This window comes from Pan paniscus, chromosome 4 (assembly GCF_029289425.2).
Source record: "Pan paniscus chromosome 4, NHGRI_mPanPan1-v2.0_pri, whole genome shotgun sequence".
NCBI lineage: Eukaryota > Metazoa > Chordata > Mammalia > Primates > Hominidae > Pan > Pan paniscus.
Window position 1 is genome coordinate 72183868 of NC_073253.2, and position 12756 is coordinate 72196623.

Here is a 12756-nt window from a genome sequence, read left to right on the forward strand (position 1 = left end):
GTTAGCCAGAAATCTGAGCAGAGTTTATACACAGAATTTGTAGCTCTCCCTTTCTGGCTCTCTCCAAGGACATCCTTAATTTCTCATGGCTCTGGTTGCCCTGTCTTCTGGCTCTATAAGCCAATAAGATTAAGGGTTTCTCCATTATTCTCAGCAAACTAACACAGGAACAGAAAACCAAACACTGCATGTTCTCACTCATAAGTGGAAGTGGAACAGTGAGAACACACGGACACAGGGAGGGGAACATTACACACTGGGGCCTATCGGGGGGTGGATGGCAAGGGGAGGGAGAGCATTAAGACAAGTACCTAAGGCATGTGGGGCTTAAAACCTAGATGACGGCTTGATGGGTGCAGCAAACCACTATGGCACATGTATACCTGTGTAACAAGCTTGAATGTTCTGCACATGTATCCCAGAACTTAAAGTATAATAAATAAATAAATAAATATCCAGTAAATCATGCTATTAAAAAAAAAAGATCGAGGGTTTCTTTCTGTGTTTAAAACCCTGTATGCTGTTGCTTTTGGATTGCTTTTTGAAAGCAATCTATGTTCAGAAAAAGGGGAGAGAAGTCTCCCCACACGGTTTCTTTCTTCTAAATGACAATCCAGAATCTGCCCCCAGAATCTACCTTTCCAGTTCTTTCAAATAGTTATATTTTTATTTTGTTTATAGTTTGAGGTTGGTCTGGTAAGAGCTTACTTATGCCTACTCTGAGCAAAACCAGACCATATATTTGCTTTAGGTTTTCAACTTTGTCACTATAGGGTCATTTTCTCATAATTGCTTTAAGTTTTTTTGATATCTATATTGTGCCTCCATTCTCATTCCTAACCTTTTTGCTCTTTTTTTCCTTTAATCAGGCTTACAACTGTTTTTTCTTTTTCTATTTTGTACAACTTTTCAGAGAACTGCTTTTGGAATTTATCTTTTTTTCCCCCTTTTAATTGTTTCCTTATATTACAGCTTGTGTTTTTGTAATTCTGGGAGGAAAACATAAGAAATAATTGTGCATTAACATTTGAGCTGGACCAAGATTTGAAAGGTAAATTTTTCATCTTAATTCATCTATACCAAGGAGACAGAGGGGTGCTTAGGAGTATAGAGAGGCAGCAGGGGAGGAAGAACCCTCCTACCCACTTCCAATGTCTTATTACCATGGACCATTTCATTTGCATCTTAGGACAATTTCCCTGTTGGTTTGAAGTTTGTACGCATCTTGCTCTAAAAGGCCTGCTTAATGGCCTTGGTTGAAGCATTAACAACAAACTGGAATAATCCAGCCTAACTTCGACATCAAAGAGGAACATGGACAAAATCAATGAGACTAGAGGAATGAAACTGTTTCTCCAAGATAACACAACTGGGCTAGAACTAAGGCGTTTCCAAGTGGAACCATGCTCAAGGAATGGACATGGAAGTTACACATGTGGCAAAGGTCTCTGCTTAGAATGGAGCTTTCCTCCAAGCTGATACAATACTGTTGCTTGTGACCACTTACAAAACCTGGATATTGTAAAGTGGTAGCAATGAAACCTCAAAAGGGAAGCTTAGCTGCAAGCATCAGTACTGACCAGCTCTTGAGCACTCCAACTCACCAAACCTGGAGAGGGCAGTACAGCAGGAAGAACAAGAGATTCCTGGTGAGGTCATTCGTGTGCCAACTGCTCCTTATTAACAGACATTTGGGGCCCCTCCTCGTCTTGTTTTAAGGAAGATATGCTCCCTCAGCTCCAGCCAAATTGACTTGCTGATTGTCTCTGGGACACGCCTGAGTGTTCAGGGCACACCGTTCAGGGCAAAGCACAGAAGGGATTCCAAAACACGCTGCAGCCCATGAGCAAAGTGCTTTGCCTTGAGAGCACAAGAAAGTCTAGTCCTTCAAGCAAATGAGGCTAAGTGTACAAACTTTAGCTATTTGTGTATGTGCTTTGTCTCCAAGACTTGAAGCTTCATAGAGTAAGGCTCATGCTTTCTTCTATATTTTGCTGCCTACAGAACTCAGCATAAAGCATATTTGATAAATATTTCTTGATTGATTTCCATCTTCCATATTTTCCATCTTTTCATCATTCCATATTTCTTTTTATATTTACTTCCATCTTTCATCTCAACTCCACCATCTCTGTTATTCCCACAGACAGAACAACCCAGTCTTTCAGTTGCAAACTTCAGGGAGAAAACAAGGTTTTCTGAAACTGAGACTGGGTTGTCCAAGATCAAACACTAACTGTGACCACTATGACATTTGGAAACACTTTGTGGTGGGCAGAACAGTGACCTCCCAAAGTTACTCACATTCTAATTTCTGGAACCTGTGAATATGTTACCTTACATGGCAAAAGGGACTTTGTGGATGTAAGTTAAGGATCTTGAAGTGGAGAGATTACCCTGGATTGTCCAGATAGGCTCAATGGAATCATAAGTGTCCTTCAAATGTGGAAAAGAGAGGAGAATTAGTGTCAGAGTGATGCACTGTGAGAAATACCTGACTGGCCACTGTTGGCTTTAATATGGAAGGGCGCCATGAGCCAGGAAATACAGGCAAACTCTAGAAGTTGAGAATGGAAGGAAACAGGTTCTTCCCTGGAGCCTCTAGAATAAATGCAGCCTGCCAGCATCTTGATTTAAGCCCATTAAAGCCCATTTCAGACTTCTGACGTCCAGAACTATGAGAAAATATATTTGTGTTGTTTTAAGCTATGAAATCTACAGTAATTTGTTACAGCAGCAATAGGAAATTAATATATAAAATCTAGATGTTTCTTTTGTTCCTGAAACTTTTCTGATTTTTCTGAACTGTAAACTCTTGTTGAGACGAATGTTTTGTAAGCCAAAGAACCCTCTGAATATACTACTTAGTTTTCATAACTACATTATTTTCCTCCTTGGTCTGTACATTGGTGCTTAATAACCTGTGGTTGTAAAATCACCTATAGGTGTCATATCTGACACAGGATGTATCAGCATGAAAGCATTAAAGTCAGAGGGTTTAGGTTTCCTTAACAGGCTATTTTAATCTTATTTTATAATTCTTTATATTTATAATTCAGCAATTTGTGCAAGAGTAACAGTCCAACAATTTATTAACTACATGGACCACCACCAGTAAAGAGAATGGGTGCTGTCTGATAGGCTCTACCAGTGCATGCCAGATGAAAGTCAGTCCTAATCGTGAATGTCCTAACAATTATATTTCTCCTTGCATACAGACAGGGATATGGTCTAATGAATTAATCCTTGCTGATCAAGATAACCTGACAGGCCAACTAGGTTGAAACAATTCTGTTTGATTATACAATGGTGAGAATGCTGATAAAAAATAAAAAATTTTAAATTGTACTTTAGTAACTCTATTTCTTTGGACTCTTTGTGTTATTGAATAAATACATTTGCTAATGGCTTCTTGGTGCAACTTTGCCCTATAGTTGTGAAATGCTCATTGGTAGGTAGGTAGGTAGATAGATAGATAGGTAGATAGATAATTCAGGTTAATAAAGGTGGATCTACCTAGCAGGCTGGCTGAATTGTCGGGTTTCCCATCATTACTGCAGCCAGTAGCAACCTTTAGCTTTTGCAATATCTTCCACATCTCACTCTTCAGTTAGAATCTATCATATATAGCATGGCTTCATAAAAATTCCCTGCCAGAACTTCTACTCAAATATAGTCAAAAGAGCTGGGGAAGTGAATTCCAGAAGGCTGGACCTGATATCAAGAATCTTTAAAGTACAAAAGAGAGAACTAAGCATTGTTGGCAGAAATACACATGTAATTGAAACTGCCATAATGGGAAACTACCTAGAGAAATAATAATCCCCAAGGGAATTAGGCCTCATCTGTCACATTAGGTTTTCACAAATCAACTCAGACAACATAACTAGGAATCTGATGAGTCATTTAGGAAGTTAAGAACAAAGGGGAACATTTAGGCAATGGTTGGTGCCAATTCAGGGAATACCAGGGGCTACAGACACAGTGGTTGGGAACCCCAGTGTCCATGGATGAGAAAAAGCCTGTCAGTGCTTGGGAGAAATCTCTGCACTGGGCCAAATGCCGAGCATGGCAAACATTGCTGTTGGACTTCAGTCTAACCCCTGCCCCCACCAGAAACTCCTTGGGAGCCCTAGTGGCCTTACATTGTCTCTTGGATATCCAAGACAGGGAGATGACTTGTGTGAACCTAAACTTCTCTGACTATGCTACTTTTCCTGAAATGTTTTATCTCTCCTCTAAGTCATTGCAAATAATTAGTAGATACATAACTGCCCTTACCACTGCCAAAGTCTATTATTACCTGCTTCCATTCAATTTATTCCCCCATCAAAACCAGACAATTTCCCTAATAACAATTCTGATCAAAAGTCACTTTCTTTTTCTAATACCTTTGAAGGATCCTCTCTGTATCTGTAACAAATTCTGAACTCCTTAACCTGGCATCAAGCGCCTCTAAGAGTTGTTTCTCATCTTATCAGCCATGGATTGCCATCATTTTGCTCCAAGTAAAGGGGATCTTTCTGTTTCCCCTGCATGCTTCCTGTGCTTCTCCACACCTCCATGGAACCCTTTTGCCTTGATTGTCTTTTTCTGTATCTGCATTTTAGAGTCGTTCACGGCCCACTCTAACACCACCTTCTCCACCATTCTCCTTTCTTCCTCTACATCATTCAGAAGTTATAGTTCCCACCTTTGAACTCCAATGTCAGCCACATCTCGATGGTATCACTTTCCACTATGGTCCTTGTGCACAGAGTTCACTCAAACTGATAGATTGTCAGAATAGAGGGCTATCTTTGAGGTATTCCTGCATCTCCCACCTAGCAGAGTGCCTTGCTCTTAGGCGCTTAAAAGAGAGTTGCTGAAGAAAATATCCTAAAGTGTTTATTTACTATGCTATCCCACTCTAAAATTATAAACATGCATTTTCATAGGTATTTTAATTCCAGATAAAATAATGTAACCCAAAGTCATAATGTGGGACTTTTCAGGAGATGCATTTGTGAGGTACTTTGGGGAAGGTGAGAATGTTCCTCCATCAATCATACCTTATGGCCCCCGTGTCTTCACTTACAAGCAATAGCCACCCTTGCAAAAAGTCACCTCATGACCCCTCAACACACTTCTCACCATTGTAGAAGAAGCTGGCTCCTGGAAATGTAGCTGAAGCAGACACTGTTGGTTTATTGGCCACCAGTCATTTCTCTCTTCCTTTACTTTTTGTTCAGGTCTTCGCCCCTCCTTTACATGACTCAGAGAGCAAATCTTCATTAATCTTAAGTAGCTGTTCCATTTCTCATGTCAGTGATTGGTTCAGAAAGAAGCCTGTTTGGGGGGTTCTAAGAAGCTGTCCTTACTTATTAAAAGAGGTACACAGAAAAGGCAGCCTCTCTTCTGTTGGACATCCTCTAGATGTCCCATAGATCACGTAAAGTCCAGATTGTCTATTCTATGGATGTCAACTACTATAAAACTGTCAAATCTCATAACTTTAGACTTTATTAATTTGATATTTTCTGTAAGACTGTGGCTGAACTAAATTTCATCTTTTTTCTCAACTTTTATTTTAGACTTGGGGTATATGTGCAGGTTTGTTAAAGGGTATATTGTGTGATGCTGAGGTTTGGAGTACAATTGAACCCATCACCCAGGTAATGAGCTTACTGAGAGTAAACTTCCCAATAGGAAGTTTTTCAAACCTTGTCCCCCTCCTACCCCCTCCTGTAGTCCCCAGTGTCTGTTTTTCCCATCTTTGTGCCAGTGTGTACCCAGTGTTTAGCTCCCACTTGTAAGTGAGAATAAGCAGTATTTGGTTTTCTGTTTCTATGTTATAAATTTCATCTTTGATTAAAAGAATCTTGTAAAACCAATTCACAGTGTGCATAGCATTTTAGGAAGCATTGTTAAAAAGTGAGTTACTAAGTAGGATGATGAATAAATGGATGGATGAATGACATTATATTTTGTTCATTCATTAATTTAACTATGAATTGATGAACCCTCTTCAGCTATGATTACCAAGTCCTATCTGTCATCCTGGAGGAATTGTGAAGAATCACTAAGGGTAAATTATGTCAAAATAACCTTGTTGATTTTAATATGCCTTCTCCCAGAATGATGGATGAGACTAATGCTAAACACAATGAATCTTAATTTTATCAAGGCTTTTGATATATCTTTTAGTGTGACATTTCTTTCAATAACACTTTTTGTACAAAACAATCTATAATTCAGTTTTCATTAATTAACAACAAGAACAGTCTCAATCCAGGACTGAGATTGGATTTCTTCTCAATAAGTCAAAATTCATGAGATGTAAACTTACCTTTTTGGGTAAGTACAGCATAAATAACTAGACAATGTGACAATGATTGATTCTTATTTCTTAAAGGACTAGAAGGGGACAAAGGAGGTAAAATGTAACTGATAAGTTTTACATGAATCATCAGATTTGGTCCATATGTCACAGTAGTTCCCTTCCTCTTCCCAGAAATGCTGTTGGTATTAATTTGGACATTATAAAGCAGCTGAGCTTTGGAAAGTCTGTACATCATAAGAATCAGCAAATGCACAATACAGTAATCATCACATGAGTGCAGCCTATCACAGAGTAGCACTCCTGAAAAAATCAAACAGAGGGAGGGAGAGAGTCATGCTGGTGGGTTCATCCCTTGGACATCCTTCTTGATGGGCAATCAGCTAGTTTTAAAAATCTGGGCTCCACCAACTGGCATCAGTTGGTCAGGAGTGATTTCTTCCAATGCTGCTTCCATGATGCAAGCAAACAGACACCACTTTTGTTCCACTGTATCCCCACGCCCTGAAACTCACAAATGCCTTCTTGATGGGCTGGCTCCTGGAACTGTATAGCCCCCACAGCTGATTTCCTTTCTGGCAAGATGCCTCCTGGTAAACATCACTGGGTGAGCAAGAGGATGTGTGGGTCCAGAGCACTGATATAGGGCTGTGATTCAGATTATGCCTTTGGTCATTGGTCATCATTGTCTTCAAACTGCATATTATGAACACCAATTGTATTGGGGACTGTTAGGCATGGAGGGGAAGGCTTGTTATTTTCTATTCAGGGAACAGTTATTAGAGTTTACCGTCTTCAGACTTCTATTGCTATATCTTGGGAATGAAAGGAAGAAAGGATGTGGACTGGAATCTTCTGTGCCCGGAAAATAATAAGAAACTTGATTGTGGCTCAGCTGTATCATCACCCCTGCTCTCTTGGCTGTTGTTTACAGAACTCAAATTGGAAGATAGGCATATTCCTTATCTTAGGGCAGTTTTCTCAGATGCAGATTCTGAAATGAAGGAGAGAAGTAGAGGAAGATGGATGATGGGCAGGGAAGGGGAAAAAGCCAAGCAGGGGACCGTGGTTTATGAGAAATTTCAGAAAGGGGATGTAGGCCTGATCCTGCAGGAAAACTCCAGAGTGCGAATCATGTCTCCGAGTTTTTCCCAAACGAGGCAATGGATCCGAGCTTTCCCTCTCCTTTGCCAGTCATTGGCTAATGGCTGTGCAGGGAGGATGCAACCCCTTAGGCACTTGTGGTTTTCAGGCTTGCAGACAACGGGGCAGTCCTCTGAGAGAGTCACAAGGGTGAACCTAGAAACAAAATCACAGAGAAGCTAGGGGAAAGGCACACCAACATGGCACAATGGATCTGAGGGGACGTGAGAAGAGCAGAGAAGTGGCCACTACACTACTGGTCAGAGATGTCCATCCTTTAGCCAAAGGTTGTTCTATATAGCTGTCAATGCCTGTCACAAGAACTTTTCAGATTATGGTTTTGTGAGAGTCAACGCTAAAACCTAAATACAGTAGGATTAGTACATACGTAGTGCAAATTATAGTCTATACTTGAAAACCGATGGCCAAAATACTTTAAGGAATCTTGAAAACCATTAGAATTATTGGCATTTGATTTTGTCATTTTCTCTGCATCCCTGACCCACCAAAGTAGTCTCCTTCACTTGTTTTAGCTTGGCCAATCCTTTATATGCATAAATACATCCTCCTCCAGAAAGGCCTCCCTAATGCAGTGAGATGGCAGCACTATTACCTGCACTTCCACCATTTGATGGACACTCATGTTATTCATTTTTATGTAAATATTAATTTTCCAAACTGCATGATCCTTGAAGACAGGGATTTTGCCTCATCCTTCTTCTTATCCCTACTCCTCCAGCATCCAACAGGGTGCCCTACAGTCCATCATGGCATGTGAATGAACACTTAATGATTGACAAGTACTCAAAGTGAATGTCCAACTAGTGCTTTGTGATCATCTTCATTTCTTATACTGCTTATGAAAACTGTTGAAAAGATACTAATCAAAAACATATTTCATTGAAAAGAGACCATTTGCAATATATGTTACCCTTTCTGTTGAATTTCGGGGACCTTGATGTTACTCAAATTTAGACAAGAATGACCAACTCATTTCAAGATAGCTATAGATATGGATATGGATATAGATATATACACATATACACATGCACTAGAAAGGCAAGAGGTGGTGCATTAGAACAAACACGGGACTGGAATTTGGGAGATGCCAATCTCATATCAGCACTGCTCCCATCTCCTTATGAGGCCTTCCTTAGCCATTTCATACCTTTGCACTTCAGCTAAAGGAAATATACTACATGATCTCTAAAGTCTCTTCAACTCCAAAAGTTCTACTAGTTGTGTTTTCTTTGTTTATGAAGGAGTGGAATCCAAGAAGACAAATATAACCCTTGCTTCAACTCTTGCTTCCTCACTGTGCTCAATAAATATGTATTCACAATGATGTTATGCCACATGTCTAATCTTGAAGTTGACTTATGGTCCACCCAGAGGGAGGAAATATGTGAAAGGATTATTAAGGGATAAGAGAAGGAGCTAACAACAGAAGACATTGTGGAAAGTTATCTATTCATTCATCAAGCACGTGTTTAGGACCTACTACATGAGAAATTGGGTTAGATCCAGGAGATCTGAAGGAGGCACAGTCCTTGTTTTTATGGAACTCCTAGATTGATACTTAGAACATTTCATTCAATTGGGAGAAAATAGTGGAGGTGATTTTGCTTTTCATTGAGGTAAACCCTACCAAAAACATTTCATTATTATTAGCTCTTCTTCCATTCATATTTTGTGCATCTGACTTTCTTTCTTTCTTTCTTTCTTTTTTGAGATGGAGTCTCGCTTCTTCGCCCAGGCTGGAATGCTATGGCCCGATCTCGGCTCACTGCAACCTCCGCCTCCCAGGTTCAAGCACTTCTCCTGCCTCAGCCTCCCAAGTAGCTGGGATTACAGGCATGTGCCAGCACTCCTGGCTAATTTTTGTATTTTTAGTAGAGACGGGGTTTCACCATGTTGGCCAGGCTGGTCTCAAACTCCTGACCTCAAGTGATCTGCCTGCCTCAGCTTCCCAAAGAGCTGAGATTACAGGTGTGAGCCACCGCACCCAGCTGACTTTCCTTCTTTCTAATATTCTAAAGAGTACTGGACTCTGATCCAGCATCCCTGGTTTCTAGTTTCAGTTCAGCTGCAAACTGTGTGATCTTAGGCAACAAGGCCAACCCCCAATGCTTAGTTACCACATCTCTTCAAAGAGTACCGAACACTTGTTCCTCATGCCTCAAGCAATTTTTATCAGGACATAAAGGTATTCAGGACAACAAAAAAAGTGTATAAGAACTATATTATATAAGATGATTTTATTAACTAGTCAACAATGATGTCATTCACCCATTTGAAGTTGCCTCTTCTCCCTCAAAGGGAAAAATATGAATGTTTAAGTTTTTTTATACAGTAATTTATTTTGCAAGTTGCATTTTTCCTTTAGTATACAGGTTTATTTTCTGCATTTTGAAGAACAATTAATCTAGTTGCTCATCAAATTACTGTACAACTTTATATATTATATTATTTCATTTCCTTATTCCAACTCAGAAAGTATGGAGATCTATTTCTATGGAATGAGGAAGGAGGATATGCTAAGTTTATTTAATAAAGACTCATGAAAATTTATCCAAAAAAATTTCCCTTCTAGGTCACAAAAGTATGATCTCCTGCAAATAGCTGAATCTAAAAGACCCATCAGATGGTCAGAGAGTCACTGAAAATGCTTACTAAACCAACCCTTACTCTAGAAATCAGGAAAAGAAAGAAAACTTGAAGAAGCTCAGATTTGACAATTCTGACATTTGGAAAATCAAGTCAGCAAAGAAAGCTGCTGTCAAAGAATGTGAGCAAGGCCATTTACAATGTAACCATACCTACTCATTCAGCTCTGTATCCATTCACTCTCTCCTTCAACATTCATTGAGCATCAAGCATGTGAAAGTGCTGCACTTGGTACTGAGCAGAACACCAGGCTCTCACTGAATGCTCTCATCACTGGTGGAATGGTCTATTAGCAAAATCGCAGAGCAGTGGAAAATATTAAAGCGAGATAACACTGAATTGAACAAAGCCACCTTTGAAACGCAACCTTTTAATATCAGGTTGAACAGCTCTTCCTATTTGCCCATCTGCTAACCTTTAAAAGATTCCTCTCATTGCTGATACGGCCAGTTGCCCCAGCCTGCCTTCAATAGTGCACAAAGGGCATCTTTGTTTTCCTCCCAGTGAACTCAGAGGCCAACCCAGGGAACAGTGAAATACCCAGGATGGAAATGAGGTGTCTCCGTGACAGCAGACTCCTTCTTTTGCCCCCATTTATCGAGATCAACATGACTGAGTCACCAGTAGATGAAACCAATGATTGTTTTACTCGGCCTTCCCCAGAGTCACCCCCTGAGTCAGTGGGTAAACTGGGGTAAGAACCCAGCCTTGTCCTATGAGGCTGAGCAGGTCTACTATATTTATCCAGGGTCTCATGATTCTTAGTGCTTTTGCTCTGCCCTCTAATTTGCACTGTGCCTGCTATAATATCTAAACGGGAAGTTGCCAGCTAGAATGGTCATTATCCGAGAAATCTATTTAAACATGTTTATAAGGTCAAATGAAGTGGGTGGTGGATAAGCTAGACAGAAAACAACAAAAGCTTTGGCTCAGCATAGCCAGTGAGGCTAAAGCTAAAGAGAGAAGTGTTTTCATGTTGAATTTGCACATGGTAGAAAAAGGCAGTCTAAGCATAATTATATATAAATGCAGGAATGAGCAGTCAAAATATTAAAATGACCAAATGATTTCTATTTAAGAAGCTGGACAATGGAATTGACTTATGGTAAGTCAAGGGACTGTCTGTTTGAGGCAGCATGCCAGTATAGCAGAGCCCAAGATCAAATTTTGGAAAAGCTCCTAGTGTATCCCAACCAGTGGGAAGAGCTGGGATGCTCAAGAAAGATGCCCAGAATCAACCAAAAATGACCTGGGGGAGACTTCACAATGGAATAGTGAATACTATTGAACAAGAGGGAAATAAGGAGGTGAGAAAAACACCTAATATCTCTGGGAGCCCAAGCTGGGATTCTTGTATATTTAAGACTTTGAAGAACAGCTCTCTGTACCAAAGAAATCCACATCTTAGAGTTAGGAGTCAACCATTTCATTATGTGACTGACCTCCAGGCTCTGCCAAGCCATTCTTCAACATCAAAGAGGAGGGAAGAGGGGAAAAGAAACTATTGTCATACGTCACTTAATGGCAGGGATACCTTCCTTCTGAAATGCATCATTTGGCGACTTTGTCCTTGTGTGAACATCATAGTGTACTTACACAAACCTAGATGGTATAGCCTACTATACACCCAGGATATAAGGTGTAGCCTATTGCTCCTACCCTACAAACCTGTACAGCATGTTACTGTACTCAATATTGTAGGCAATTATAACACAATGGTAAGCATTTTTGAATCTAAACATGGAAAAGATACAGTAAAAATACAGTATAAAACATTAAAACGGGTACCCTTGTATAGGGCACTTACCGTGATCGGAGCTTGCAGGCCTGGAAGATGTTCTGGGTGAGTGAGTGAGTGAGTTGTGAGTGAATGTGAAGGCCTAGGACATTACTGTACACAACCGTAGACTTTATAAACACTGGACACTTAGGCTACACTAAATTTATTTAAAATTTTTTTCTTTCTTCAATAATAAATTACGCTTAGCTTACTGAAACTTTTTACTTTATAAACTTTTTAATTTTTTTAACTTTTTGACTCTTTTGTAATAACATTTAGTTTAAAATACGAATTCATTGTACAGCTGTACAAAAATATTTTCTTTCTTTATATCTTTATAAGCTTTTTTCTATTAAATTCTTTTTCACTTTTTAAACTTTTTTGTTAAAAACTAAGACACAAATGCAAACATTAGCCTAGGCCTACACAGGGTCAGGATCATCAATATCACTGTCTTCCACTTCCACATCTTGTCCCACTGGAAGGTCTTCAGAGGCAGTTACATGCGTGAAGCTGTTGTCTACTATGATAACAATGCCTTCTTCTGGAATACCTCCTAAAGGACCTTCCTGAGGCTGTTTTACAGTTTTTTTTTTAATAAGTAAAAGGAGTACTCTAAAATAGTGATGAAAAGTATGTATAAGTCAGTAACGTTGTTTATTATCATTTTTAAGTATTATGTACATGTACAATGCATAATAGTTGTGCTAGACTTTCTTTTTCTTTCTTTTTTTTTCTTTTTGAGACAGAGTTTTGCTCTGTCACCCAGGCTGGAGTGCGGTGGCACAGTTGTGGCTCATTGTAGCCTCAAACTTCTGAGCTCAAGTGATCCTCCCATGTTAGTCTC

General features: G+C 39.6%; 2 long non-coding RNA genes across 2 annotated transcripts in view; both read right to left on the reverse strand.

Moving 5' to 3' along the window:
• LOC130541527 (uncharacterized) overlaps window positions 1–12756 on the reverse strand; it is a 158549-nt gene that overhangs the window by 25355 nt on the left and 120438 nt on the right. The window lies entirely within an intron of this gene.
• On the reverse strand, window positions 5176–10403 carry LOC130541528 (uncharacterized). The gene is made up of 2 exons (XR_008955586.1): window positions 10282–10403; window positions 5176–7618 (listed from the first exon to the last, which is right to left on the reverse strand). It is a non-coding gene; the product is annotated as an uncharacterized LOC130541528 (long non-coding RNA).